At 42.5% G+C, this 27,232-nt stretch overlaps 1 protein-coding gene across 4 annotated transcripts in view; it reads left to right on the top strand.

The window, feature by feature from the left end:
* atp2b4 (ATPase plasma membrane Ca2+ transporting 4) overlaps positions 1-27,232 on the top strand; it is an 88,124-nt gene that overhangs the window by 3,373 nt on the left and 57,519 nt on the right. Inside the window, exon 1 of one of the 4 annotated variants that reach the window (XM_088640450.1) lies at positions 99-253. The exons of the other annotated variants lie outside the window; for them this stretch is intronic. The gene's annotated coding sequence lies outside the window, so the exon portion shown is untranslated. Of the gene's footprint in view, positions 1-98; positions 254-27,232 lie in introns of those variants that run through there. 4 annotated transcript variants of the gene reach the window in all.

Raw genomic sequence — 27,232 nt, 5'->3', positions numbered from 1 at the left:
TACCAATTTGTTAATGGGTGGAGTTGGAAAGCCGAACAGCAGGAAGGATAACGAAAGCTGTTTGTGCTTTTCGACGCCCAGAAGGAGAATACTAACTTTCCGCCTTGAGAGACCACGGTGCGACAGGGCTCCAAGTGTCCCCGAGCGCTGAGGTCATGGATCTGGTGGTTGGCTCAAGCTCGCGCACGTTCTGTGGTCCCGGCCCCTGCCGCGTTTGCGGGCTTCGAACGTGTCTTTGACTGCGAAGAAAAAGGTGAACGCCTGACCTTTAAAAAAACAATGAACAGGTAACGGGTTTATTCCATGCTGAAAAGAAAAGAGGAAACGCAACGTTTCGGCTTTGGAGCCTTCTTCAGGTGTGAGGTTTTTTTTTGTTTTGAGCATGGAATAAACCCGTTACCTGTTCCTTTGCAGCCTACGCATGCTGACGCAGATACCTACTTGAACTACTTTTGAAAAAAAAACGCCTATTTAACGATACCTTAAACGGCAAATGTTCCTACTAAGCAAACAGGAGAACACCGGAGTTGCGCCCTCAGTCAAACCAGTCTGTTCTAGACAGTAAGGCCTATTATTGCCTTTACACGCAGGCCTACTGTACGTCTTGAAAACATTGTGCTATTTTCGGTTCTCGCCTTAGCTCAGTGTTCGGTTATGAAAAGCAAACTTGAACGGTGCTGAATTCTCGGGTTCGGTAGTTGCAGTCTTGCAATACCTATGTGATCATCTCCGGGAATGTGAAATCCTCATCTTTTTTTCTAAAGCTTTGCTGATCCTATTCAACGCCATTCTCACAATTGATATTGACCAGTTCTAATTTTAATTCGACGTAAGAAAATGATTATTTTGTGAGGGTACAGAATTCTGAAGAAGGGATTTTTTTTTTTGGTGGGTATGTGGGGATTTCTGGCGTGAGTCACTGACATTCATTTCTTTTCAAGCACGTATGCTACCTGCTGTAATGCTCGTTAAATATTTTTAATATACCAATTCACCCATCTTAATATTCAGTTAGATATTTCAAACCTTTTAAGACATAGTGATGGCGAGCCTTCACCAGTCAGATGACCTTGTTGACATTTCAGTGTACATCAAGCTCATAATGAATAATGGTGAATAATTCGTCCACGATTTCTAAATTAGGATTTGGAGTTTTACAGCTGCATATTAAAATGTTTTTTGATTTTTTTTTCTTCCAACTTGATGCCCTGTGTACTTGTACTGTACTCCCAGTTTCCAAGGAAGCCTGATGCCCTTAGTGGCAGATGGGTTGGAAGGAGAGGCTGCAGAGTTAGTGCAGCTGTGGGTGGAGTACAAGACCGCACCACCGGGTGCCCTGCAACGGCTGTGACTACACCACTGTGGAGTCGAGGCCTTTGTCTTGCGTTGTCTTGCCTTCAGACGCCCCATTTAAGCAGCGATAATCCTCTGGGAAACCGCAGAACTAGAAGAGTGAAGTCTGTCACCTCCCTCCTGTTTAGAGTGCAGGTGAATGGGCCGAGACGGGGGAGGGAGGCAGTACTTGTGGAGCTGCAGTGTTGCAGCACCGGTTCAGCTGTTTGCAGAAATCGCCAATGCCTGATGTGAGACCTCAGATGAGGCCCAGGCCATTTCACATTGTGAGGTCCCCTCATTGTTTGGGAAGAGGGGTAAAAAATATTTTAATGTCAAGAATGGCATGGTGGGAGGATTAAGGCAGGCATTTTGAAACTCCTAAAGAACAGTAGATTCAGCACCGAAAGGGGGATGTTTTTTCACAGCCACGGACTTGAGTCAAGAATCGCAGTATATGGTAAAAGTTCCAAATTCGCCTCGGAAACACAAAATTGGGGTCGTTCTGCATTGTGTGCCCACAGTTCAGGATTGAGCTTTTTGAATGACCATGAAATCGTTCATTTTTCGTTTTTGTAAATGAAAGCACTGGTGAAATTTGAGCCACAGAATGCAATTGGAAACTACATGGTAGTGCATTCAAAACTGAGAACAGGGAGGCACTTCGTTATCCCGGGAGAATGGGACAGACTACCCGGTCGTGTTATTGGAGCCGATACACTGGCAACTTCTAGAAACAGGTTGGTGAGGTCTTTGCCTCAGTTACTAACTACCAAATGGGCAGAGCGGTTGAATGTCTTCTTCTTGTTCTGTGCTTATTTATTTGCATGTATTTAATATCTGTCTGGTTGTCTGTCAAGTGGTATTACATTTTGCCAGGAATAAATTCTAGAGATTGACAAGCCAATCAATTACATAACTCTTCATGCACAGCCATGTGATTTTAAAAATGGTCAGTCTAATGTGCCTGATCGTTGTCCGATGCAAAATGTTTCTGCTTTCTTTTACTGGAGTCTGGCTGCCTCAAGGTCATCTCTGTACTCCCCCTTATGTGTTGGTGTGCAAGCAGGTGTGGAATTATTGTTTTAAAGACTGAGATTGTTTTCACTGCTTGTTCCGGAACGGAGAATGGTCAAAAGTGCTTTGAGGTTTCTGTTCGATTTGTCTCAACCAAATTATGCAGGGTTACATACAATTGTAGGCAGCTCAATAATGTGCAATTTAAAAAAAGAGGGGGGTTTCCCTAACCGTTTATGTGAACCAGTGCTTTATTCCTGACTCTCATGTAGGCAGAATGTGAAGTGTTTGTTTTGTTAACTTTTTTTGTGGGTCAGCAGAGAACATAAAGAAGGAAAGTGGCCTCTTGTGTAATGGATTTGGCCCGTCAAGCTTGTTTTGTTGCTGGTTTGCTCCCATCCAGCCCTTTCTTGAAAGAAGCCGGGGCACCCGCTTTGTCAACAGGGCTGGCAGCTTGTTCTAAACTCTTTCTAAAAAAAAAAAAAAAAACTGCCTCCTGTTCTCGATTTTTAAATGCACCCTCTGTGTCCTGTAGTTGAAGTTTCACTGTTTTCAAAGAAGTCTAATGTGTTGCCCCTTTGACGGTTTCTTTGCTAGTTGTGAATACTTGAATGAGGTCCTCTTGTAGCTTTCTCTGTTCACTAAAAATAATTTCTGTCAAAGGAGATATTCCTTCGAGCCCATGAATGTATCGTGTTGCGGTTTTCTGGACTCATTCCAGAGTAGAGACCCCTTTTTATATGAGGTTCTGCTAGTGTGGAGGACTAAGGAGTCATCCCTGTACAATAATGGGTTATGCTGTATAGTTTACCTATTTGAGTACTGACAATTTGAAGAGTGTATTCTTTATAGTGTAGCCTTTTATCGAATGAACTTGTGTATTTATTTGGGGGGCGGAAGAGGCCGTTTGGCATGGAGGTAGCCTGGTATATTTTCCAAGTCTTGCCTTGCCTGCTTTGTTGGTAGTGTGTCGGGGCAGGATTTTGTTTTCCCAGAAAATCGAAACCATTCCCTTTTTTAGTGCTATAGGGAGGATCCTTTTATTCCTGTGCAGAGCAAGCTGTGTTTGGTTAGCGAAGCACGCGTTGCCTCCAGTTAAGAGGCACTCCTCGGCTCAGCTGGATAGATGCAGCTAAAGCTGGGATGAGGGAATAAGATTCCGTGGTGGAGCAGTGTCATGTTTGGATTGTGTTCCCACATGAGGTCATTTCTTGGACTCCCTGTGCAAGTGTGCCTTGCATGCACAAAGCTGTCATCCTATGTGGGTGGCAGTAACGCCAATGCAAAAATGTTCAACAGCTGTATGTATGCGATAGCCCCATGCTTTATGGAAATTTGAATTAGTGAGGGTCCCAGGACATGAACTGCACCCCTCCCTTTTTTCAAGTCAGGGTTGATCTTTAAACCACAGTCGCAAACCCTTTTATTCTATAATTTCAGATTCTGCATTCGGCCTGAGCAGCCACATCAGCTCACAATGTGAGCTGGATTGTGAATAAACCACCGAAAATTCTTTCCTTACTTTAAAAAGTCATTCACAGAGTTAAGTACGAAATTAATGTATTTTGTGATTAATTTTTATGAATTATTTAAGGGTGAATGGTGAACCCAGGGTTCTCTACTAAGCAAATGTCTGTTTCATTGTCAAGAAGTTGGGGGTTTTGAAAGACTGGGCAATTTTTTCAGTCGTGGTTCTGATGGTAGGACAAACATTTCAGTTACCACTTTGTTTAGAGATCAGCATAAGTAGCAAAGTGAAAAGAAGCCTAAGTGGATTTTAGATTGGCACTTAGGAAAGCAAGAATTTAGCAAACTGCCAATATGGTTTAGATATTGGCATTAGGCTACATAAGTAAAGTCATGGCGAGCAGTGGCTGTTACTTATACTAATTGAGTGAGAAAATCAATAGCATGCCAATGAGCTTCCTTGCATTGTTGCGCTCATTGTGATCAGTGAATGCAGGCTGTGCTCTGCACTGGGAGACAACTGCTTATCAAATAAATAGATGAATAAATTAACATTTAATGCGTGCTTGGCTGAGGACTGTGTAGCTTGAAAATGTGAACTGCGGTTCTCTCGCCAGATCCACAGTACTGCTGAAAGAGATAAGACCTGTGGCCTCTCCAGAACAGAGGCGCTTGACCATTAAGCTGGAAAGTAAAATGCTTTTGTGTGCACGTATGTGCGTCACTGGAGTTTCATGATGCCATTATACATTTTGTTTAGCTCTCTGAAATGCACTGTTCTCTAATGATCTCATTGTAATGTGGCAGAATTGCTTGTCTTGTCATCTCTTCTCTGCAATAGACCCCTGTTGTGATCAGGACAGCTGTGTATTGAGTCCAGATTTCTCTGAGCTTGTTGCTGCAGAGGGATGCTGCATTTCCCTCTTGGGGAAATGCATGGAGCTGTTTGTAGCCCACTGCACGGCTCTGAATGTAATCGGAATTCAGCAGACTTGTGTGCGTTGTGACAGTGTAAGAGCTGTCTGCAAATTTGGCATAGAAGGTTGAGGGGTCGGGTGGTGATGCATTAAAAAATGATACAAGAGAAATGACAGGAAAAGAAAGGACTCTGAAAACCAGAATCATCTACGTAAAATAGCCCTCTGGAGAGTTGCAAGGCTCTCGCAGAGAGTAGATATTCTTCTTTTATAAACTTGTATCTCTTTTTATGTTTACTTTTTTGCCCTTGTGTGTAGTGAGCGGTGAAAAGCAACAACTGAGTGCCAAGAGACTGTCCTTTTTTTATTTTTTATTCTGGTGTGACTCTCATTTCCATCATGCCAGCGCCTTCTGCAGACACGAGTTGGGCATTCAGGGAACAGCGGGCGGTGCTTAGCAGGGTTTCCTGGCATCCTGGAAAACAACGAACATTACAAGCTCATTATCCAGGCATGGAAAGGTATTGTAAAAAACAGAGAAGGAGAGTGGAGAATGGATTGTGTTGTGCTGGATTGGGCGGTCCCAGGCTTTTAATGTTTACATGAACAGCTACTGTAAAACCTTGCATTGCAGTAAGTTTGACCCACTCCACCAATTACAGATTTTCGAGGGGTGAATCATTGCCTATAATACGATTTGTTCCATCTGCCCATAAGTGATTGTGTTCAAAGAGAAGTGCTCCCTGTGGTGGATTCTGGTGTGTTTCCAGATACAGATCCCCGCAGAGAGACGGAAGCTGTGGTTGCGGAGACTTGTCCAGTGCCAGCACTGCCTGTGTCATGATGGGTTGGTGAACGGCACCCGATTCTATAAACAACTATCAAAGGGAACTTGCTGATCCTACCTAGGGATCTGACAGTCTGCAGATGCATTTGTGAGGTTGCTGCTCTATTAATACATTATACAAAAAGCTTCTTGAGATTTATGGTGCTTGGCAGGACCTCTGCTTGGCTGCCAGGTCTTTTGCTGTAAATAAACGGATTAAAGAGTGAAACTCATCATTATGGGAATGCAAAAGGGAAACTTGTCTCGTTTAAAGCAACACCTTGGAAAAGCAACAATTTAAGCTGCCTCTTTTTCTTTTTCAGCTGAGACATCCTTGCTGCTTGAGTTAGCCAGCTAAGTGGCTGCTCAGATAGCTCAGATTGACCTGCAGGAGTTTGCTTCTGAAATTTTTGCTTCTGAAATTTGTCAGCTTGCACCTTTGAACCCCTGTAGACACAAAGATACCCGCATGTGTTGCATAACCCCATTGTGATCCTCATGCCACAGATACTTGAAAAACGTGACAGGATTGATTATTGATTGTTTTTTTTATTCAGAAATGCAGACCCATTTATGAATAACTGGTAAAGAAAGGGCTGCATTAACGGGCCTCCGTGTTGGCCACGGAGGAATGAGATGCATCATTCAGTGCCTGATGCTGAGCCTTTGACTTGAGCAGTAACACTGGAAGCAAGAGCTGTAACTGCTGTGCGGTAGGGTTCTGATTTCCATGGTTGAAACATTTGTCAGTCAGCATCTTTCTGTTTAAACACTGTAGTAGTTAAGGCCCTTGCAGAGTTCCTGAAGGGTGTTTGTGTGGCCTTGTGGGTGTGCAGGTGTGCAGAGGCAGACCTGTGGACTCTATCAGGGTGTCAGTCCAGGACTAGGCTGGAAGGGCCGTACAGGTGGCGGAGCAGTGGATGGGGCTGTGCTTCCGGTCAGTCACGTGTGAGATTTAAAAATATACCACCTCTGAATTTAGAGGTCTTACCTGTTGTGATTTAAAAAAGCTTAAAGGGACCGAAGGTTCTCAGCTCGTTAAAACAGTGTTAAGGTGTGGTCACAAAATAAGGTGTGGACGATCAAGGGAAAAAAATAGCTCAACACTATCAGTCAAGGCTGATCCAATTGTACATATAATTTTCAGTTTCCTTGTAAATTGATTTAATTTCTAACAAAATCTGTGTACTGTGAATTTCGTATTTTTCCATTACTCTAATGCTTAATTGAACACTTCAATGAAGTAATTAGTGGTTAATGGCAGTGTGGTGAGAGCACATTTCTCTTTGAAATGTCAGGCTGTAGCGATTTAAAATTCGCTTTTGAATGTGGCACAAGTGTTGTGCTCTTTTTTTTTTTCTTTGGTGGATAAATGTGTCACCATCAATATGGTCTTCATTACAGAGCTGCAGTGGAAAAACTCCCAGGAAAGAGTAAGCAGATAGCTGTGGCAGGTATAACTAGCAGATAAAAGACTTTATTTGGTAAGTGTGGGGCCAGGTAAATGTAGAGTGAAGTGGATTGTTTTCCCAGTGGGAGAGACGATCCATTAGATATCTCCAACATTTAATTAAAAATCCCATTATCTTGGAGGTAGACATTTTTTTTGCAGTATTTACACCTTGCGAAAGTAATTAAGATTGCCTGAATATAATCTCCAGTTTCCAAAATGGCAATCCAAGTTGCATTTTTCAATTCTGCAGGTCACATGTACATTTACTTGGAGAAGGGATGACCAAGGGAACAGATTAGGCGAAGAAATGCAGGTGTTCAGACTGAGCATCAGTCAACAATCAAGTCTTCTTAGTGTCTGAAAACAGATTGGGGGGGATTTTAGTATGATACTGCAGAACTGAAAAATCCCCAAAAGTGATTTGCTGTACACTTCAGTCAGGAATTGACTGACCCGACCTTTGTTTCTCAAAGCCCTACTACAGAAGCAAGATCCCTGAGATCCTTGGGTCAAGTACCGACGCTTGCACGATGAAGATTGGGTGAATGATAACTCTAATCTGTCATCTTAGAATATTTCTGTGAACTCCGTTACTCTCAAGTGGGAGACCATATCATTGCTCTTTAGAACATCTCCAGTGAATTTTTTCCCCTGTTCTGTATTTGGCAAAGCTCTGAGATTGTTGAACAAGGGAGACCTTGTTGGTGTTTGCTGGTGCCTGCAGTAAGGATATGGGGACAGCAGCCCTGGTTATTGCTACAGGAGGTTTGCCAGGTTTATTTTAGGTGGTGCTTTAGAAACCCATCAGTGCTTTACATTGCCAGTATTAGAATGTTTGCTAATTAAGCACAAGCTGAATGAAAAGAGTATTCAATGCAGTTTTGATCACTGCTGTTTTTTGCTGTCTTCTGATCTTTGGTGCTGGTCTGCTACATGCTGTGTGTCTCCTCTTTTTTTTTAAGTATTTAAGCTACAGAAGCGCTGTCATTAAAGAGCACTGAGGTGTTCAAGAGTCCAGAGACTTCAACATGTCACAATATGAAGATGTGGTGTGTGCTTGTCGAGTGTTAGTCAGCCTTCACGCAGGATCAGAAGGCAGTGATTCAAATGCACAGGGACTCTTGGTTTGTTCCTTTTCCTTCTCATGCCTCAGCATTCCAGCTCTTAAAAATTCAATAGCTCAAGGCGTGTGGTCTTTGTTTATCATGAAGAGCAGGGTATTATAGACACTTTGGGAGAGGCATAGCTCTTTTTTAAGGCCCTGTTTTGTCCCTTTTGCATCAGAGTGATCTTCCTTTCAGAGAGATGAAAAACCCAAGCTTGCCATACGGTATGCGTCATGATTCAATCTTGGAGTGGGAGAAAAAATAGACCCAGTTTTGGAACTTGCTGTTGAATGGGGTTTACTTTCTTTTGTATATGTGCTCTGGATAATTCTTTCCTGTTTTTCTGTGCTTGTGTTCTCTTTCGTTCTCGCAGTTGGTGGATGTTGTTTGTGTCTCCGAGGTGCCTGGTGAGTGCACGGTTCTAATTTAGTCACTGGGCGGTAGGCCAAGAGGGAAACTCTTAGCTGAAATGCCTTTGCTGCCCTTCTCTCTCAGGCAGGGAGAGTGTGGCCTTCTGGGAGGACCTGCTGTGTGTAGAGAAGCCGAAAAGGCCTGCAGAATGCCTGAACGTTATCTGCTTGTCCATTGGCACATTCTTTGCCTGCCACATGTCCAGGCAGGTCTGCACCTCGACAATGGTCAGGTTTGTGTGATTAAGAATCTGTTACAACACAAGTGTTGGGCAGTTTCCTGGGCTGCTACAGCACTACACACAAGTAACTAACTCCCTTCTAATTGTGCAAGAATCTGACCTCCTGTTCTATGTGAAAAAAGAAATGTTATTCTTGTTATAGATTGGAGGAAAGGTGAAAGAAGTGATGTACATCTTTCCCAGGAGCTTGTCTAAGGCACTATTATTAAACTGTATATTTTGTAGTTGTCTTTACAAGTAGCAAGGAACAGCACACTGGAGGAAGATTATATTGTTTGTGAATCCAGTGTGACAGAAAAAAAAAACTGCATTATTTTAAAAGCTGTGTAGCCCGGGAAGTGGGTGTGGTGAGCACATTGTTAAAAGAACACAGGAGGCGGCCAAACGCCTGGATATGTGTGGAGTAGCCAGGATAATTTTCTTTCTTACAGCAGCGGTAAATCATGGTCCTGTCGAAACAGATACAAGATAAGGATTCTGTTGAATAGGTTTGTTCTCGATTCAGCCATGATGTGGCAGATTGCTATCCATCGCTGTTCTGGGATGAAATGCGGTCCAGCAGTTGTGGTGCTAAGGGACAACTGTTCTACTTCACAAGCCCAGTGTCCTTATCCAAGCCAGTTAGGAGCAGGATCTGAGCTGTGGAGATCAGGATTCCGCTTTGTGCTGCTGACCAGAGGGGATCCCATGTCTTTGTGTCTGGGTTTTGTGAAGTCCTTTTTCTGTTTGTAAAGTTCACATTGTACTCATTCGTGCTTTTATTGCTTTTGCCTAATGGGAATGCCCATCATGAGAGCCAAACCTGGGCCCTTTGATGCTAACATTGTTGTGTGTCATTAAGATGCATTTTACTGTTCATTTCACTTCAATAAAATGTGTTTTTCCCCCTTATTGCGCTCACGTACACAAACACCCAAATGCGCTTGCGTGCACACACATTCAGTCCTACTCGAGCAGGGCAGACAAGCAAGTTCATTGAAAGCAGGCCTTTGGAAATGGGAGAACACGTGAGGGGGTCAGTCCAGGAGGCAACACTGGTCTAAGAATGAGCTTTTGTTCAAGGTTGCCCAGATCTTTCTGGTCATAAAATGAGTCAGTGCTGCTTTGGGAAGCTGTCGTGGCAGCAGAGTGAGTGATTGTTTATATACAGTGCTGTTCTGGCAGAGCTGAAGAGATGGCAGCTCGCTCCCTACAGTCTTGTGGCTTTTTTGGGGGTATCGGTAGCCTCTTTATCTACATTAAAGATATATAGGACTACGTGTGGGAATGAATCAGGAAGATGGCTCCCATCAGGAATGGGAGTCCATGATTCAAATCCCTGTACTGTCTGCATGTAGCTTGTGACTCTCATTACGGTTTGACAGTCTCCTGAGTCTCTGGGTGCGCTAATGGCAGCGGTTTTGTGGCTCTATTTTAGGCCATGCTAAAAGCTTCTTGTAATTAGCTCTTGTGTTTACTTAGTTACTGTGATGCTCACAAAGACGGGTCCGCGTGTGTTTTTCTTGTTGTTTCTTCCTTCAATATGGCTTTCAGTGGTGCAATTAGGCCCAGAGTGAAAAGAGTTCAGACCTCATGTCTCTGTTGCAGGTGGGTGTGGCCCTACGTCTAGGAACACAGTGTCGATGGGATCTGGAACCTGGCCTCCCTGAGCTTTGTTTTTTTTAGTCTCATTAGATCATGGTTCACTCTGGACTTCTGATCTACTGGGTCAGGATACGACACTAGTTCCTTAATAATCAGTGCTTTTGAGGTCTTGCCGTGGAGACTCAATTTTGAGACAATTTTGGAGGTTTCATACACAACACTTTGCTTATTTTTTGGCTTGTTTTCAAAGAATTTTGTCTGCCAGTACCTACCACATGTTTCTCCAATCCTGGTTGATCATTGTTCCTTTCTTGCTGCCTATTTCTCTCTGTGCCGACATTAAAGTGAGACATATCTCACTTAGTCTGAAAACTAAGAAGAAAAATTCATTCGTTCCCATACAAGGTGTATTAAACTGGGGCCACAGCATTATGGCCTCCGGGTTTAAGTTCTCTGCATTTTCCAGTATCATGCTGGCCTGGCATCGGCCTGAGAGGACCAATTGGATCTGCCCTGTGAAAGTAGCACCGGGCTGGCTGGTTGAGCTGTGGATGTAAACAGAGTGATATAAGAAAACTGGCGCTGACTGTGTGCATGTGAGAATTGCAGACAGTCCTCTGCTTGAGCAAGAGTTCTGGAATTCCATTATTTACCCAAGTCTGGTTTCACTCTTGAGCCAGGCGACCTTTACTATTCTGTATCTAGATGGTAATACACCTCTATCTTTTTCTATGCAATACTAATCTTATGAGCAAATTTTATAATATAATGAATACACAGTGTTCCACCATTAAAAAAAAAATCATTCATGATTTCTCTGTAGAAATAAAAATAAAATGAATGAAGAGTAGAAATGTACGGAAGAGCTACTTGGCCATAAGTTAAATTAATTTATATGCTTTTCTGTAAAAATATTTGCATAAAATGTGATGTTTAATTTACAGAACATTTATGTAAAGGTACATTTGCATTAGTTGAGTGTTATGTGACATGGGGGTGCCAGTAGAATGCTTACACAAGCATTGTGTGATCACAGTCCTTCTGTGACAAATTAGAGAAATGTAGCATCATTTTCAATTAATAAAACAGATTGCCTGCTGTAAATGAATTTCCAAAAATTAAAAAGTTATCACATTGCAGCACAGTTAGCTCAACAGTTTCAAATCTGTGAAGAATATCCGATGAGTTGCTGTTCATCTTTGGCAGAGTTGCATCTGTTAATTTATTCTGTGAAGTTTGAAACATGACCTTATCTATCTGCAGTGACACCACCCTTGAATTTGCTGAGAATGTTATCAAAAATCTTAGAAATAATTCCTTCCAAAAGTGTAAAGAAAATTGTCCTTTGCTCATCTTTAATCTGATTAAGTCTTGATTCAATGTGTATATTATTTGTCTAGAGCAATTTTTGGGAGATTGTTGAGGTTTCAAATGCCAAATAACTGGACTTTTGCTCTTTCCTTTTAGGTCATGAACACAATTTTTAGTTCATAATTTAATTGACCAAGCAATTACCAGTGAACCACATTTTTAGCTGAAACGCATCCTGTGCAATTTGAATGTCAGCGCGTCTACTAAAACCCCCCAGACTACATCCCAGTCTAATTCTCAATATAGTGGTTCAGTGAACCTGCAGTCTGTAATCTGGAGTTCCTGAAATCAGAAAAAAACAAAGGAAAAGTCACCCAGCAAGTCTCCTTGGAATCTGAGGTAGTGATTTTTTCCCCCAAGTGTGACACTTGGTCATGGAATAACCCTTAACTCAGCAGTGCAAGTCAAAGACAAATAGGAAAATCTGTGACCTGTGATGAACTAGATACCCGTCCATACTAGATGCTTTCACATTTCCCTACTGTGCTATCACAAGCGGACTATGCTCAGAGAGAAGATGTGAGTCACATAATGAAAGAGACTTAATGATCTGCATTGAGCAGATTGGTGTGGTGTGGTGCGGGGGCTGATGCAGGTGGGCATGCGACATGCAGAAAGTGGACTGCTTGGTCACGTGAGGACAAACTGAGCCATTGCCCTATCCTTGGGGAGGGGGCTGCACATTAGTGGCGGTGGAGGGGAGTCCCTATTACCTGTAAAGCGCTTTGGGTGGAGTGTCCACAAAAGTGCTATATAAGTTTAAGGATATTAATTATTATTAATAATAATAAAAATAATATGTAGCTGGCTCTTTGATTTAATGTGCTAATACTGCAGGAATGGCAAAGAGCTGTGGCAGCTGAAGCATGGTGCAGTTGTGTGCCAGTTTGAAGTAATTGAGAAGAATGGTTACTTACTGTACAATCATGCATGCCAACTCCATACATGGTAGGGTTGGCGTATTTTGTTGACTATGGCTTAGATCACTTACTTGTGGGTTGACTCCTTCGTTTTAGAGCTTATTTATGTTCTGTACCATTTCGCTGTACTCGGGCTGGCCAAATATGTTGCACTGTGCACATGCCATTGGTATGACTACATCATGGAGAGTAGTAAATGTACCTTCTCAAAGTGATAATGTTGATATCAAAAAAATCTTTTCTGACTCGGCATTGAAACTTATTTGCACCATCTTTTTGATTAAAAGATCAAGAATGAATTGTGTGTGCTGTGCTGCTTTGGAATTTTATCTCCAGCTGAAAGAAATATTCCAGCTAAGCTGGCATATCCCATCAAGAGTTGAAAACAAGGGGACATGTTCTGTAAACTTGACACTGTAGAAATGTACTGGAAAATGCTGAGTGAGTGTTACAGCTTCTGTAGGTTTGCTGCAAAAGCTAATGGGAACTGTTTTTCCTTAAAACGGCCCCCCGCAATCTCTTTCTGCCCATTTGACTCGGAGAAAAGCGTCTGGAGTATCACAAACCAAATCTGAGTAAATATACAGTAGGCTTAGTTCTAAGTTGTGAAAGCCCAATAGATCTACTTTTGTAAAATTGTCATATTTGTTGCAGTGCTCAATAGTTGCCAGATTTCCTCTTTGTGATAGTTTGCATCAAGATATAATTTTTGGAAGCGGTGGCAAATTAAGAGGTGACTTGTAGCTGTTGCAGTTTTTCCATTTTGTATGGTTAGTTTTGTCTCACTTGCACTCCCTCCTCTTGCTTTTATAACTAGAACTGGGCCCCGATGTCAGATTTCCTCCTGTTCTGCAATACTCTTCCCATGTTCAACGTTCCAAGGAACAATGGCACCGCAGCTCCGATCGCCACAGTGCTTTGAGTGATTATAATTAAGAGACAATATCAAATCTGGCTCTTGTTCTTCGATATTAACGCACAACTCGCAAGCTGATAACACTAAAGACCAAAACTGTAGTAATTAGCAGAGCGGGGGCGTTCTATCATTCTCAAAGAGCTTGCCATATCATTGTCATTTATCAGGGTAATACAACATGCTTCCCAAAGGCTGTTAAAATAATTTAGGTGAGGTAGAGGAGCTGTAAGGTTAAACAGAGAGAGAATTAACTGAGACACTTTCTCAGTGCGTAGCTGTGCTGTGTGTCCGATGGTGCTCTCTAGAAGTGAGATGATTCTCCAGTTTTGGATCTAATCCCTTGTAATATTTCGGCAGCTAACTTCCATTCGTCATGTCATGAGTCACATTCTTGTTCTTTTCTTATTTCTTGTTTTCAAGACTTAAGAGCATTTTTCTTCCAGGACACTTTCTGATCCTAAGGATGGTTTGGTTCAAAACCCAAAATGTCCTACAGTATTATCGGGTTAGAGGTTGCAACATTACACTTTTTATAAATGGGTAGTAAACCAATTGTTAATACACTTCTAAAGTATTAAAAACAAACCTATTTATTTTTTGCAGTTAACACTACTGTTAGATTTAGAAGTGTGGTTCAGGCGTTTAAGGAGTAGTGTTTCATTACTAACATGCCATTAATCTATGGTAGAGGTTTTTTCTCACAGTTGTTACTAAGTTAATAAGGAGTATATTTCTAAATGACATTGGCAACCCCTAAAATATCGATGACAATTATTTCCTAATAAACTTTGTGCAAGGTTTTTGTTTTTCATGAGCCTGCTCATTTTTTTTACCATATTGAGATATTTTCTGGCATTATTTGCCTTGCTTAATACATCACATTTACTATGCAAAGGATTTACTCTAATTTGCAGAGTCGGTGTGTTTTTCTGTGTTCTGTGGGAAACCAAAACACTGCTCGCTCGGCTGGTTTTCGGAGATGACCTGGCTGCTCTTGCATGAAGGTAAACGGATACAAAAGCACTGTGCAGGATACCCTCTGTTCTCCCGCAGTCACGGAGGCTTGTCTTTGCCGACACTTCAAAGAAACCAGTCTGTTTTGGTGTGAAAATGGGAAATAAGCATTTGTAATGGTGTATGGAAATGTTGTGCATAACTTATTTAAGAATTTATGAAAGGTTACAAAGGAGAGGCAGCCTTGCTTGTCTGGTTTGCTAATAGTTTTTTGTCCATACTTCTCACCTATTTTTTTTCTTAAAGGGAGCTGCTTCAGTAATGTGGCTGGGCAGATTTTCACACCCCAAACAACCTTTCGTGCGAAGGAGTGCAAATTCTTTGCGTCTATGTATCCGTGCACATATTCACTGTTGGTCACAGTGGCCCTCTGTGTTGACTTTGAAAATTGATTCAGGAATCCTCTTGTCCCCTGTTCAAGACTAAACAGTCTTTTATCTGTGTATGCATAACGTTTTTTTCAGGCCAAGAAATAAGATCTTTACCCTTCTTCGAACTGATTCCAGAGCAGAGGTATTAGTTTATTATTGTAGATGAACACTTAGTAATGAGTCATAGAATTTTAACTCCCATTGATTTCAGTTCTACACTTGTCACTATTTATTGCAACATTAGCTGCTGTGCCATATGTGGTTGGGTAGAGATGAATTAGTCCAAGCTCTTCCCGCCGTGTTCATGGATATCCCTTAATATGAGCACACAAAGTTGGTTGGCTGTTCACTTACCTGTCCTCGAGTGAGTAGACTGAGTTTGATAAGACCAGTTAACAGTTATCAAAATTAGCATATCTTACTTTAGGGGTGATGAGGCCAGGCGCTTCACTGATACTTCACGTAACATGAGAGGGGGGTGGCAGAAATCACTGATGTTTTCTGACAGCAGCACTGTGCTTGTTTTTCTAAATACTGAAGCACTCTGGTGAGTGGAGGATCCTAGTGTGTGTTTCTACTGAGCTTTAATCGACTTATGCTCTTTTTGTTCTGAGATATTTTAAAATCTTGGAAGAACAATGATGGTCTTTCAAGTCTGTATTTTTTAATACTAATGACTCAACTTTTACAAACGTTTGTTACCTGAATTAGTCTGTGTGGGTGCGGAGAAGAATACACAGTCAAAGTCAGTGCAGGCAGGTTATACTTTTGAAACCTTTGTGGGTTTCCTACCTGAATAGCTACAATCCTTTTTAAAAACCATTTATCGGGGCACAGGGTGCTAAACTGTTGAAGCTGGTTAGTAAATAAATGGCCTTCGACTGATTGTAGAGCTGTGAAAACCACCAGCACAATCCCGCAGGATGAAACTGTGCAAACGGGGAAGACCTGTGTGTGGTGGCAAGCAATTTTCACTTTTGTTTTAGAAGTGTTCTCACCTGAGACTCTAACAAAGTTTTTTTTTAATTGGGAGAGAAAACTAAAACAAACTGCCCCCCACCAAAAAAAAAAAACACCCCAGAAATCCTGCTTACCTAGTAGTTTTCTGCAGCAGTGACAGTGCCTGCATGCCTTTGATGGGGCACAGAGAGAGAGGCAGCCCCAGTGTTGCGTGTTAATTACCAGTTGATGTTGTTTTCCTTCCTCTGTCTCTCTGAGGCCCCTCTTTCATTCCCTGTCCCTCGCGCGCCCTCTCATTTAGCGGCTGACAGCATGGAACAATTTCCAGTTATAAATGGTGCAGAAGCCCACGCAGTGCCTGGGAGTGGTGCTGTGTGACTGGGCAGGGAAACAAACACTACCCTGCCTGTGTAGCAGCTGAATAGAGAGGATATATTTTTTCCCCCCTGGCTAGAAACTTTGTTCATAAAGGTGTGCTTTTCCTCCGCCCTGCGGCCTACTTGCTGCTGCCTGGGGGTGACACCCAGCGAAGGAAGGCCGTGTTGGCACAGAGAGTGTTTCTCTTTTCCTCTGAGGTGCCGTAAAGCAGCTTGCACAGCTGCAGCAGCACAGCACTGAGAATGTGTTGACTGTAAAAATGGTGGTGAAAGCTCGTGCAAACAAGTGTTCTGAGGTTGAGGCATTCATTGCCTTGTTATTGAAATCCCCTCTTACTCTCAAACCTGCTGCACTGCACTGCTGGGGAGTGTGCTCTCAGCCTGAGGTGCTGGAGGAATGTGGCCCAGCTGTCACCTTCTGTAATGAGGCCAAAAACTGGCACCAGCCATTTCCAAACCAGGATCTTCTGGCTCGGGAAGGGTTTCTGCTCTTTTCACAAACCTGTTTGTTGCATTGGGATGCAGGCCAAAGATGTTTCTCTTGCTCAAGTAAAATATGTATTTGGCTCTTCACACACGTACTTGTTAGAACTAATACAAACCCATGCATGTGCAGGAAACTTGTTTGCAGTTTTAAATCCTTGTAGAGCTGTGCTTGTCATGGTGAAGGAATGCAATTATTCGCTACCTCGTTGCTTGCATCATACGTTCTGCTCAGCATTTCCTGTTCCAGACTGGAACATCGCTGACTTCCATTCCCCATTGGGGAGAGCCCAAAGTTTCCTGCCTTTGAAATGAAGCTAATCGGAATCTTTCTCTTATTTGGAATTAGTTCCCTAAAATCGTCAAAAATGCCTTTCCTATTTTGTCCCCTATAGAGCTAATTTGATGAAGGACTCATAGAGCTGTTCTAGTTTTAAAGTGCTCCTCATTCAAATACCAGTCTGTCTCCTCTCCCAGAGACCATGTGGAGTTTTTTCATTCTACTATACTGTGCGCAAAGTGGGAAAACCTTTTTGTTTCTTTATTCTTGTAATAGACTGGCACTTGATCTGTGTGCATGGGCTGCAAATGAGGGACATTAGCACAAGGATGAGGGTGGAGGATTGTAGGGGGGGGTGTGAATGTCACAAAGTCAGCCTATAATTAACTCAATGGAGTCATTAGTGGAGGGATCCCCTCCCGGTTCATTCCTCTGGCTTTTTATTTCTGGTGTATTAATAACACTTGCCTTGGTACCCGGCCTTCCCTGTTTCGGGCAGGAGGAGCTGGGAGGCCTGCTGGGAATTCTATTTTAAAAAGGGGGATGGCCTGTACGCATGTCAAGCCTGAGCCTTTCCTTTCTGTTCGTCACACCGAAGCAGCTGCCAGCCTCCGAGCGCTCAGCATGCTTTCGGCAGGCCAGCAGAACTTGTCCTTGTGGTGCAAGAGCTTTAATCCCAAGATGGCATGTGACAGTGGATCTTGAATGAGTCCAATTGTCCTCAGACTTAAGAAAATTGTCCTCCAAATGAACAGTTTATAGGGTTGTCTGCTGGCTGATGCCAATGAAATCCACGGAAGCAGTCTTGGACTTTGCCCATGTAGCATTCAGTGCATTCCAGTCCAGTGTAAAAACAGTAATACAACATTTCTTTTTCACAAACCTGATTGTATGAGCTTCTGTACTTATCTCTGCCAATACATGTCATTTTTGCTTGAAGGTCAACATCTTAAACATGTGAATGATGGGCTTCAGCATTACCTTTGTGGTTCACATCCGGAGCTGCAAGTGATTGTATGTGCTTGGTCATTATTGTAGCCGCCCAACTAATGCTAGGTTTACTCGGTATGTCGGTCACAGTGCTCGTATTCGTATCTGACAAGGAAGTTAGAATCGTTTGGGCAGATTTTAAGGCAAGGTAGATGTATAGTACCATATCTGAAAAGTCAGTTCATCTTTAAATTGCGTGGCTAACGTCTTGCTTGTATGTCACATTTTTTCCCCAAGATCAGTAAGGTCTTCTTCAGAGGCTTGAAGAGTAGACATCTTAATTGCTTGAAGAGCTGATGTTTTAATAATTATAATAATTGCTTACACTTACAGAGTGCTTTCCTGGACACTCCACTCAAAGCGCTTTACAGATAATGGGGACTCCCCTCCACCACCACCAGTGTGCAGCATCCACATCCACGTTTAAGGCATGGGTACTACCCTAGCACATGGCAAAGGTCACCTTGGTGACCTTGCATTATCCTGTAGCATATGAGCTAGCTTCTCTCTAGCCCTCCTCCATGGCACTCCCATGCCATGGTAAATCTTTGCTCCAGCTAATCCTTAATCACCAAAGTAAGTGATCTTCAGCACCAGGGTTAATTAGACAATTAAGAATTCACTGGGTAATTATTTGGAAGATTTTAAATCTGTAATATGACAGAATAGAAGGTTAGCTTCACTAGTATTAGATTGTGAGGAGAGAGGAGATTGCTGAGCTCTCCTGCCACTTAGTCTTTGTCCTTCAACACCCAGGCGCCCAAGTACATCCATTAAAGCTCAACATTTCAGGCTTCCTATCCAGACACCAGTAACTGCTCTTGCCATATCTCAGTACATGTCCATCTGTGCCCGTGAAATGGCAAGTGGGCCTATGTATTGATGACTAAATTAAACTTTGGCATGTGCAGAAGCACAATTAGAAATGGCTTCTTTGGGAATATTTAAAATAGGAGTGGTTTGCCTGACGGGGCTCTTAGAAATGGTTTAAGGATTCTGCTAAGGCAGCTGCTGTTTTCTATCCTTGCTGATGGTAATTTCCATTTTTCATCCAAACCTGCCTGTCTGTCTTTTTCTATAACATTTTTTTCGGAGTTGGCCTGCACCAGTAATGGCTGTTTCCAGATAGCATTGTATACACGATTGCTTTCGTTTCTTTGGTTTCTGATTAAGCTTCAAACATCAGGGTGGAAAGAAGTAGGAACAAACCATGAAAACAAAGTCCAACAAGAATATAAGCGTGCCAACTGGAGGTGGAGACGCACAATAGAGGTCAACCAGTCAGTGCAATACAGAGAGGTTCACACACGCTCTTTTAAAGAAAATGGAAAGCCCTCATTCTGCGATTACAGTGTGCCTTGCTAATTTTCCCCAACCATGCTAGCGGAACGCAGATGTATTAGCTTGCATGATTTAATTTTAATATTGCAGCAAAACTGTGGACAGAGATATCTTTAGAGTTTAATTAATTTATTAATTAAAAGCAGGGAAGTAAAAAATAATTTAGCAAGATTTAAATTAAGATTATTTCCACCAACACTGCCATCTTGAGTTTGAGGACTCAGAAAAGGCTTTAACCATTGAGATTTGATGTCACCCTAAAATAGATTTGATCTAACTTAAAAAAAAAATAATTCTGCCTTAAGGAATAGTTGACTTTTTCCAAAACAGGAGTGAATGTCATGTTCTTACTCAAAAGCCCTTTTGTGTAGTACAGAGAAACATTGTTCCAAATCTGGAGGAAGCCATTAAAAGATTGACTGTTAATTTAGTTTTAAAAGGGACGGCTCATCTCCACACGGTGGTAAACCATGGTGCTTATGTGAACTAAGCAATGTTGTGGCACCATGTGAAACGTGTCCAGCTCCACGTCAAGAGACTGTAGACAATTGGCTCTTTGCTTTCCCTGTCGCTTGTGATTGGTTGTAGTGGTGAAGGGGGACATAACCTTTTGGTCGCTATTGGAGAGTCTTAAAAGGGTTCCCTGATCCGGCTGAGCTTCTGGTTCAGTCACTGTTTGGGTTGGACAGGCAGGACACGAGTCCCTTCTGCCATCTTGCTTGTTTAGAAGGCCAAGGACTAGTCCCTACCCCCAGTCTGGAGAGACACATGGGCTTTGGGGGACAGTGAGTCCCATGTTTCCTGTCCTGTCCTACAACGGACATGAGTACAGCTTGAAGTGGGTCTCGCAGGCTGATGTGCTGAGCTGTGTTCAGGAACTTGGTTAGCGTCTGCACTGACATGCTCTTTCAATCCAGTTACACTACCCTGCTGCTGTTCTTGAATTGGTGGGGGGGTTCTGAACAAGGAGTAGCCTACTGGTGTTTTAAGGAAGGAGTTTGGTTTTAATTCAGTGCAGATTTCAGCTCTGTTGAGCTGGACAGGAGGTGAAAGCTGATAGGATACAAAACAAATGTGCCATTTGTCGCATTTGTCTGGCAGAAAGCCCAGACCATGTCGGTGATCTTTCAGGCCAGACTTCTGAAAGGATCATATAACCAGTTTTCTTTTTGGAGAGTCTTACCTTCAGATGCTGATGAATAGCCCTTTCTAGTCTTTTAGTTCCCCTTGTAATACTTAATTATTTAGGCTGTAAATACTGTTTTTTTTTCCCTCTGTGCACGCAATCTGCTGTCAGGAGAAGGGAGTTCCCAGTTGGAACTTGTTCATTTTCAGCAAGCTTTGTTTTTACATCAGGCTGGTGTGCTCTAGAGGCATTCCTCAAACACACTAACCTCTGGTTTGAACTGCAAAGCAATCCAGCATCTCTGTCTGGTTCCAAGCTCATTCGTCTTCATCACAAATAGAGCTGGGATTTACATGGACAAAATAACCTTGTCTCCTGTGCTGGAAAAAGTCTGTAATGCCTTTCAACATGCGTTTTATTTCTTAATTTAATGACCTTTCCCATTACCAGAAATATTTCATTGAAATTCGACCCGTAACACTCCACAGATTTGTCTGTCGAGTCAGTTTGGTCGCTTGTGAACAGTAATCAAAAGGAAAACCACCAAAACAAACAAACACAAAAAAATTGTTTTGTTCTCCTGTGCAGCCAGTTGCGTGTTGGAATTGTTTTTAACATTGATGTTAATTAAATTGAGTTTCTTGTAATTAACTTACTTAACACCTGCCTCCAGTTTCTCTGCTCCTCTTTCACCCGCTCCATCGCTCCGTTTAACGAAGGGGCATGACCCCAGGAGGCTGGCAAACTGGACAGGGTAGCAGGAATTTCATCCTGGACTCGCAGGGGGGTCAGACCACAACACGTTGTAAATGAGAGTGTCTGCTGGAGGGGAGATAGTGGCTCCTGGACCACTGGGCCGTGTTTATCAGAGGTGATAAACCCCTGCACATGGCACACATTTCTGCCCATTTGTCTGCTTACTCAGAAGCCTGACTTCTAAGAATCCAGTTTTGTTGAGTCATAGCTGTGAGTTGGTGCTCTTGGCTCCAGGAAAGTTTCCTGACCTTGTGAGGATCACTCCTATCGTCCCAGTCTTACCTAAACGCCAGAATGTGTGCACATTTTGTCCACAAAATTCCCTTGACTTCACATCTTTGAATCTCATGAGGCAAAGATGTGTAGGGAATTTTTTTCATAATTGCAATTTTTTTTCCTCCGTTTTTATATTAAGCCTTCAATTTGGAAATGCAAGTAATAGTGTTTTTAACATTTCCTTTAAAATAAGATTGAACATCTTTTCAGCGTTATGTTCAGTTATTCTGTCAGTAAATCAGATGGCATTCTGATAAGTGCCACCTTTTGGGGGAAAAAGTACTCTTCAGCTCTATTCCTCATCTGAACTGTTAGAAAATCTTACAAAAGAGACTGAAGACTAGATCTGCTCTTTTTATAGAAGACACGTTAACTACTTGGTGGTTTATTTAAGGGTTTTCGGTTTTCTTTCATTTTTATTGCTTATAAGATTTGAAGTAGTTGACCGTTCTGTCAGCCTTTGGTAGAATTGAGCTTTCTGTCACTGCAGACAACTGTCTTTTTGCTGTTCTGAGTGGACGCCACCTCCCTCACTGCAGATCTTTCTCCGTCTCATGCTGGCTAGCAGCACCACCCTGGGGATCTCCTCTGTTACCCTCTGGTCACATGACTGCAGACGGGGTGAGCTCTGCATTCCAGGCTCGTCTAGTGGCGAGGGCTGGATCAGACCAGGGAAGCCTGGAGCGACATAGGCAGCAGGAGCCTGCTTACTTGCATACTGATTATAAAGAAAAAAACATCTTGTAAGGTGCACTGCAACATGTATTCTTTTGGATTCACTGCATGACTGCCTTCAACTTTCAAAGCAATGCAGTCCCATTGTTTTTAATTCTTGTCTGCTCTCAACTGCAGTGCGCCTGACTTCACACAATGTGTGCTGTATGTCAGCACAAAGTAGATGGCTGCCCCTTTTGTCTTTTCATGCACATGTGCTACTTCATTAAAGAAAACCGCAAATTCCTTCCATGCAACGCCCATGTGCAGTGATCGAGCCTGGGTTGATCCTTTTTGTCAGCTTCATCAACATGTGGCCTGTTGACAAGGGGCTTCACATTTAAAAGAAAGCTTAAAAATCAATAGTGCTGCCTGCACTTTAATGAAGTACTGCAGCATATGGAAAGGAAGTGAGAGACGTGGTTTGGACTATACAGGCGGATGACCACGGCTTTGCTTTGATGGAAGCCCAGCCGCTCGGGAGGGTGGGTGTGTTAACTTGGCTATGGCTCGGTTTGCTGCAGTGGAGTGATGGGGGTGGGGGGAGATGGGGAGAAAGTTGTGCAGCTGGGGAAGATTCTGCATTCTCGCCTTTAGTATTCAGGGCAGGTGTGGCTGCAGAGCTTGAGGTTCTGCAGGCTTGTAATCTGTCAGCCGTCTCCTCGCGGCAGCCCAGCTACATGCCAGAGCGCCACCGTTTGCTGTTTCTTTCACGCCTTGGCTGTTTTTTCCCCCCCTCTCTCTCCCCCTTTTCTTTGTCGTTTTTTGCCTCCTCCCTCCTCTTTTTCCATTGAGCATGTTTCCCAGGAATGAGCTTGGTTTCTGCACCTCTTTGATCTAACGGGAATCCTGTTGTTTTGCAAGGGGTTTCTTTTCTTTTGTCTTTTCTTGTCATCGCCTTTCCCTCCAGCCCTGAGGTTCTTGTCTTTTTCCTTGCCCTCCCTGCCGATCCATTGACCTGTGGTGAATGAAAAGCCAACTGAAAGGAAATGAATGAGCCTTCAGCTAGTCAGCATCGAGCCGTGACTCAGGGAACACGGAGCTCTTTAGGAGATATTGATCGGCACAGTCACCAAAACCCTGCCTGTGCGTTCTCACTGATGCATTGCCAACCGAGAGTTTTAAGAATTGTAGTTTCCCATTTCCTTTGTCACTCAGATCTGATTTATTTTAAACCACATTTGTATTGTGGTTTATGCAGTATTTCTCCGTTATGGGAAATGGGAGCTGTTTCTCCTGCAAGGAAATCTTGATGCAGTGAAACTGTTTCAAATGGGGAGTTTACCAAACGGGGATTGTTTTGTTTACCCAGTGTATCCTCTGGCAGCTTTCAACAACCTCAGCCTGTTATATTCTGGATAGCCCCACCTTTCTCCCAGTAGGAGGAGCCGATTCCTGCACAGGCCTTCTCTGCCCTGAATGGGCTTGTATCCTCACCTGGTTTGAACTGCTTTGTGCTGTAGAGTTCCAGAGTAATTTATTAGCCGTACAAACGAGCAGGCCGGCATTAATTATTGAGAGTGCGTCTGGCATGGTGCCTCTGATGCTCCCTGGGGCAGTGATTAGCCAGGCAACACAGAGTATGGATTGCTTGATTAAACAGGCATGGGGTCTCTCTGCCTAGTACCAGTCTGTTTTTTTTATGAGCCCTCCCATGCTGCAGGGGGCACTAAATCTCTCCCAGTAGTTTGCACCTAGAGACTATTCTCTTCTGATGAACAGGATCACATGGCCAGAAGTATAGTGCCCTCTAAAAGTATTGGGACAGTGAAGTCAGAATTGGTAGTTTTGCAGTATTCTCAAGCAACTCAAATTAGAAATTAAAAGTTTAATATGAGACAAAATTATAGAACGTCACCTTTTATTTCTGGGTCATTCTATGCTTGTATGTTGTACTGTTTTAGAATAATAGCACTTTTTGTGTTCATTCCCCTCATTTCCGGTGAGCAATATGTTTTGGGAAAATTGGCTGCCAGGTGTTTATCGGTCAGGTGTTTCCTGTTGCATCGAAACGATGTGAATATGTAATGTTGGATTTAGCCTTTGCTCTTCCTTTTGTTTGCCTTTGGAATCGGAAGGCCTGAACTAACATGAAGACTAGAGAATTGTCTGTGACAGAAAAGCAAGCAATATGGATGCTGAAAGAAAATGGGCAAAATGAACAACTTGATTTCAACCATCTTGAAAAACAGAGAAACCATTGGTGTACTTAGCAATTGGCAGTTACTAGGCTGGCTGAGGAAAACTGGAGCTAATGGTAGAAAACTTCAGAGCTATGAAGAAAAACTCAAAAACAACTGTTGCTGAAATCGCCAACAATCTCCACAGTGCATGGGTAGAGATATCATGATCTACTGATTACGTTTTGCTAAAAAGACTCACAAGACTCTTCACCAGATAAATGCTTATAGTAAAGATGTGAAGGATGTCTTTAGTGGAAAACATGTCCAAAGGATAGCTTGTGAGGCAAGTTGACTCTTTCCAAGTAGTCTGCTTGGAATAATAACTGCTAATAGTTATGCAATGATTGTCTCCGTGGGAGCACTGCCAACTCCATAATTATAGAAATAGAGGGGCAGTTAACTTAGTCTGACAAAAGGAAAAATCTGGCCAATAGCACAGCAATATTTCCTCCTATCTCCCCACCTTCAAAGGTACCAAGGATACCAAGTCGTCTACACAACCTAAAATGAGGTCAGACCCCTAAAATGAGGTGGAGCAACGGGACCTCATCAATAGCAGCACTCTCAGCCAGACTTAGTGACTAGATCCATTATTGCTGCAGCTGAAGGCCTCAATTAGAGACATCCCTTAATGGAAGCACTAGGCAAGAGCAAGGCACTTCCTTGTTCAGAATAGTGGAGGAAAAACAATGGTTTCTAAAATGTTACCACTTGTATCTCCTAACACATGGGAGGGGATCTGTTTTTTCAGTTTTTCATAGGACCAGGGGAAGGTGGTTTGCTGTTGAAGTAATCTTTAGTCTTTTATTCATAATATTATGGAACCATCTAATGCTTTCAAATTTGGGGTAGCTAGTGCAGGTCATTTAACATGTTGGGCAAACGGGTAATGTGGTTTCCTCATCATCTGCGGTTTCCAATCTTGTATATGGGCTGTGCAGCATATTCCTTTTGAAAAGTGATCACACCAGCTCAAATAACTCTCTCTGAGATTTTGGCACTGCTACATAAGTCACCCTGTGGGTCAGTCAGTTCTCCATCTCTCCGTTTAAAAAAGACAAACAAACAGCCTTCAGTTTTGTTCGCTGACAGAAAAAGGTCCCTCATTTCACATTGCTGCTAGAGAGGAAGCTTTTGGGCAATTTTTTTGTATTTTTCAACGGCTCTCTGGGTAACCTCATTCAGTTTTCAGGCTGTTTCTTTTCTTTAAACGGAAACACAGTTTCTGTTACTCACCTTGCAGCCACTGACAGTTGTCTTGGCTTTTCTTCTAACGGTGCTGATCTGAAGAAACTTGACAGAACGTATGGCTCTTGCATACAGATGGAATAAATCCTTATTCCCATCTGCTGTTTGGCTGAGCTCAGTGCTTTAATCCCAGACTGGTACTGTAGGTGACCATTACCTTTCTTTTCATGTCACAGGATTTTTTTATATGAGAGAACAGGACACTCTTGTTCAGTTATTCAATTAAAGAAATTAGTAAGTCTCCCTTCATTTTTGAAAATGAAATATACATTAACAAACGTGCTTGATTTTATAGTGCCTTCTTTATACAGTGTTCATTTTTCCATTGTGCTCTGCCTTCCACTGAGAAAAAGATTTCACCTGATGACTATTCCTACAGATGGAATTCAGGAAAACATGCAAGGAGCTCCTGTCAGATTCCTTGCAGGTCCGTCCCACAAGGAGGAGCTTACCGATGGTGATTTGCAGTCTTAAATACAGCAGATTTAGCTTATTCAATTGAATTATTTTGTGCCGTTTTTGCTTGGGGTATCGTCCAAGCTCACAGGTGAACAGAATTGGCCAGGTGGGGTGTAAACGAGCAGAAAGTCTTGCAGAGTGAGTAACGCCTATTTGCAGTAAGAAATGTTGAAGAACTTGTCTGCCACTGCTTCAGTATGTAAGGTTGGGGTGTGTTGCTGGGGTCTGTATATCCCTGCTTCCTCAGAGCTCAACTAAAGTGGTAGTAACCATTAGTCATCGGGCCTACAAGTGGCTGGGTGTGGTACTTTGCTAGTCTGCACACTTACACAGGCAGTCTCAGAGAGCACTGAGCTTGCCTGACCTGGCTGCTGCAGATCTGCCAGACATCTGGGCTGCTGCCAGCCCCTCCTTGAAGCTGCACAACAGAGGGTGACTCATCGCTGGGAGCCTCCCATGCCTAAGAGCACCCAGGCTTTTCTCCACAGCTTACCCTGCCTTATTCAGCAACCTATTCTAGTCCAGGCCTTCTGGTGACAAGTAAAACATTGTCTGCAGTTCAGGATGATATATTAAATTGTATGTAAGGCTAATATAACTGTGCCTAATGAAACATTTGCAATATTGAGTTTTAGTTAATACCATAATGGTTTGTTTTTACACTGAAAACAAAATGTATCTCCATATCAGTAAGGCTTGATGCATGATCATTTTCAGAACATATAACAGCCTTTGTGTATGGCTGTTGTGAATACCATCGTGACAAAGGTCTCATTAAGATTTTTCTCAAAATACTTTAGATTTAAAGCTTACTGCCACCTAAAACTAATTTGGAATAGTTCTGCTATTTTTATTTAAACATTCCACATCTTAAATTAAAAAAGCTTGAATGAAGCAGTTATGATGCCTTTGGATACTGCGTGTAGGCATATATCTGTGCTGTGTACACAATATTTTGGAAGCATCTGCAATTTTACATTGCTTGAAGTTATTTTAAATATTTGTAGGATACATTTTTTAAGCAAAACTTTTTGAGGAAAAACTTGTGAAAGAAAATACATAATCTCTGTACATTATAAAATTAGTATTTAAA

The sequence above is a fragment of the Lepisosteus platostomus genome, chromosome 7, assembly GCF_059453375.1.
Source record: "Lepisosteus platostomus isolate fLepPlt1 chromosome 7, fLepPlt1.hap1, whole genome shotgun sequence".
Lineage (NCBI taxonomy): Eukaryota > Metazoa > Chordata > Actinopteri > Semionotiformes > Lepisosteidae > Lepisosteus > Lepisosteus platostomus.
This window is presented reverse-complemented; position numbering and strand designations above follow the sequence as displayed.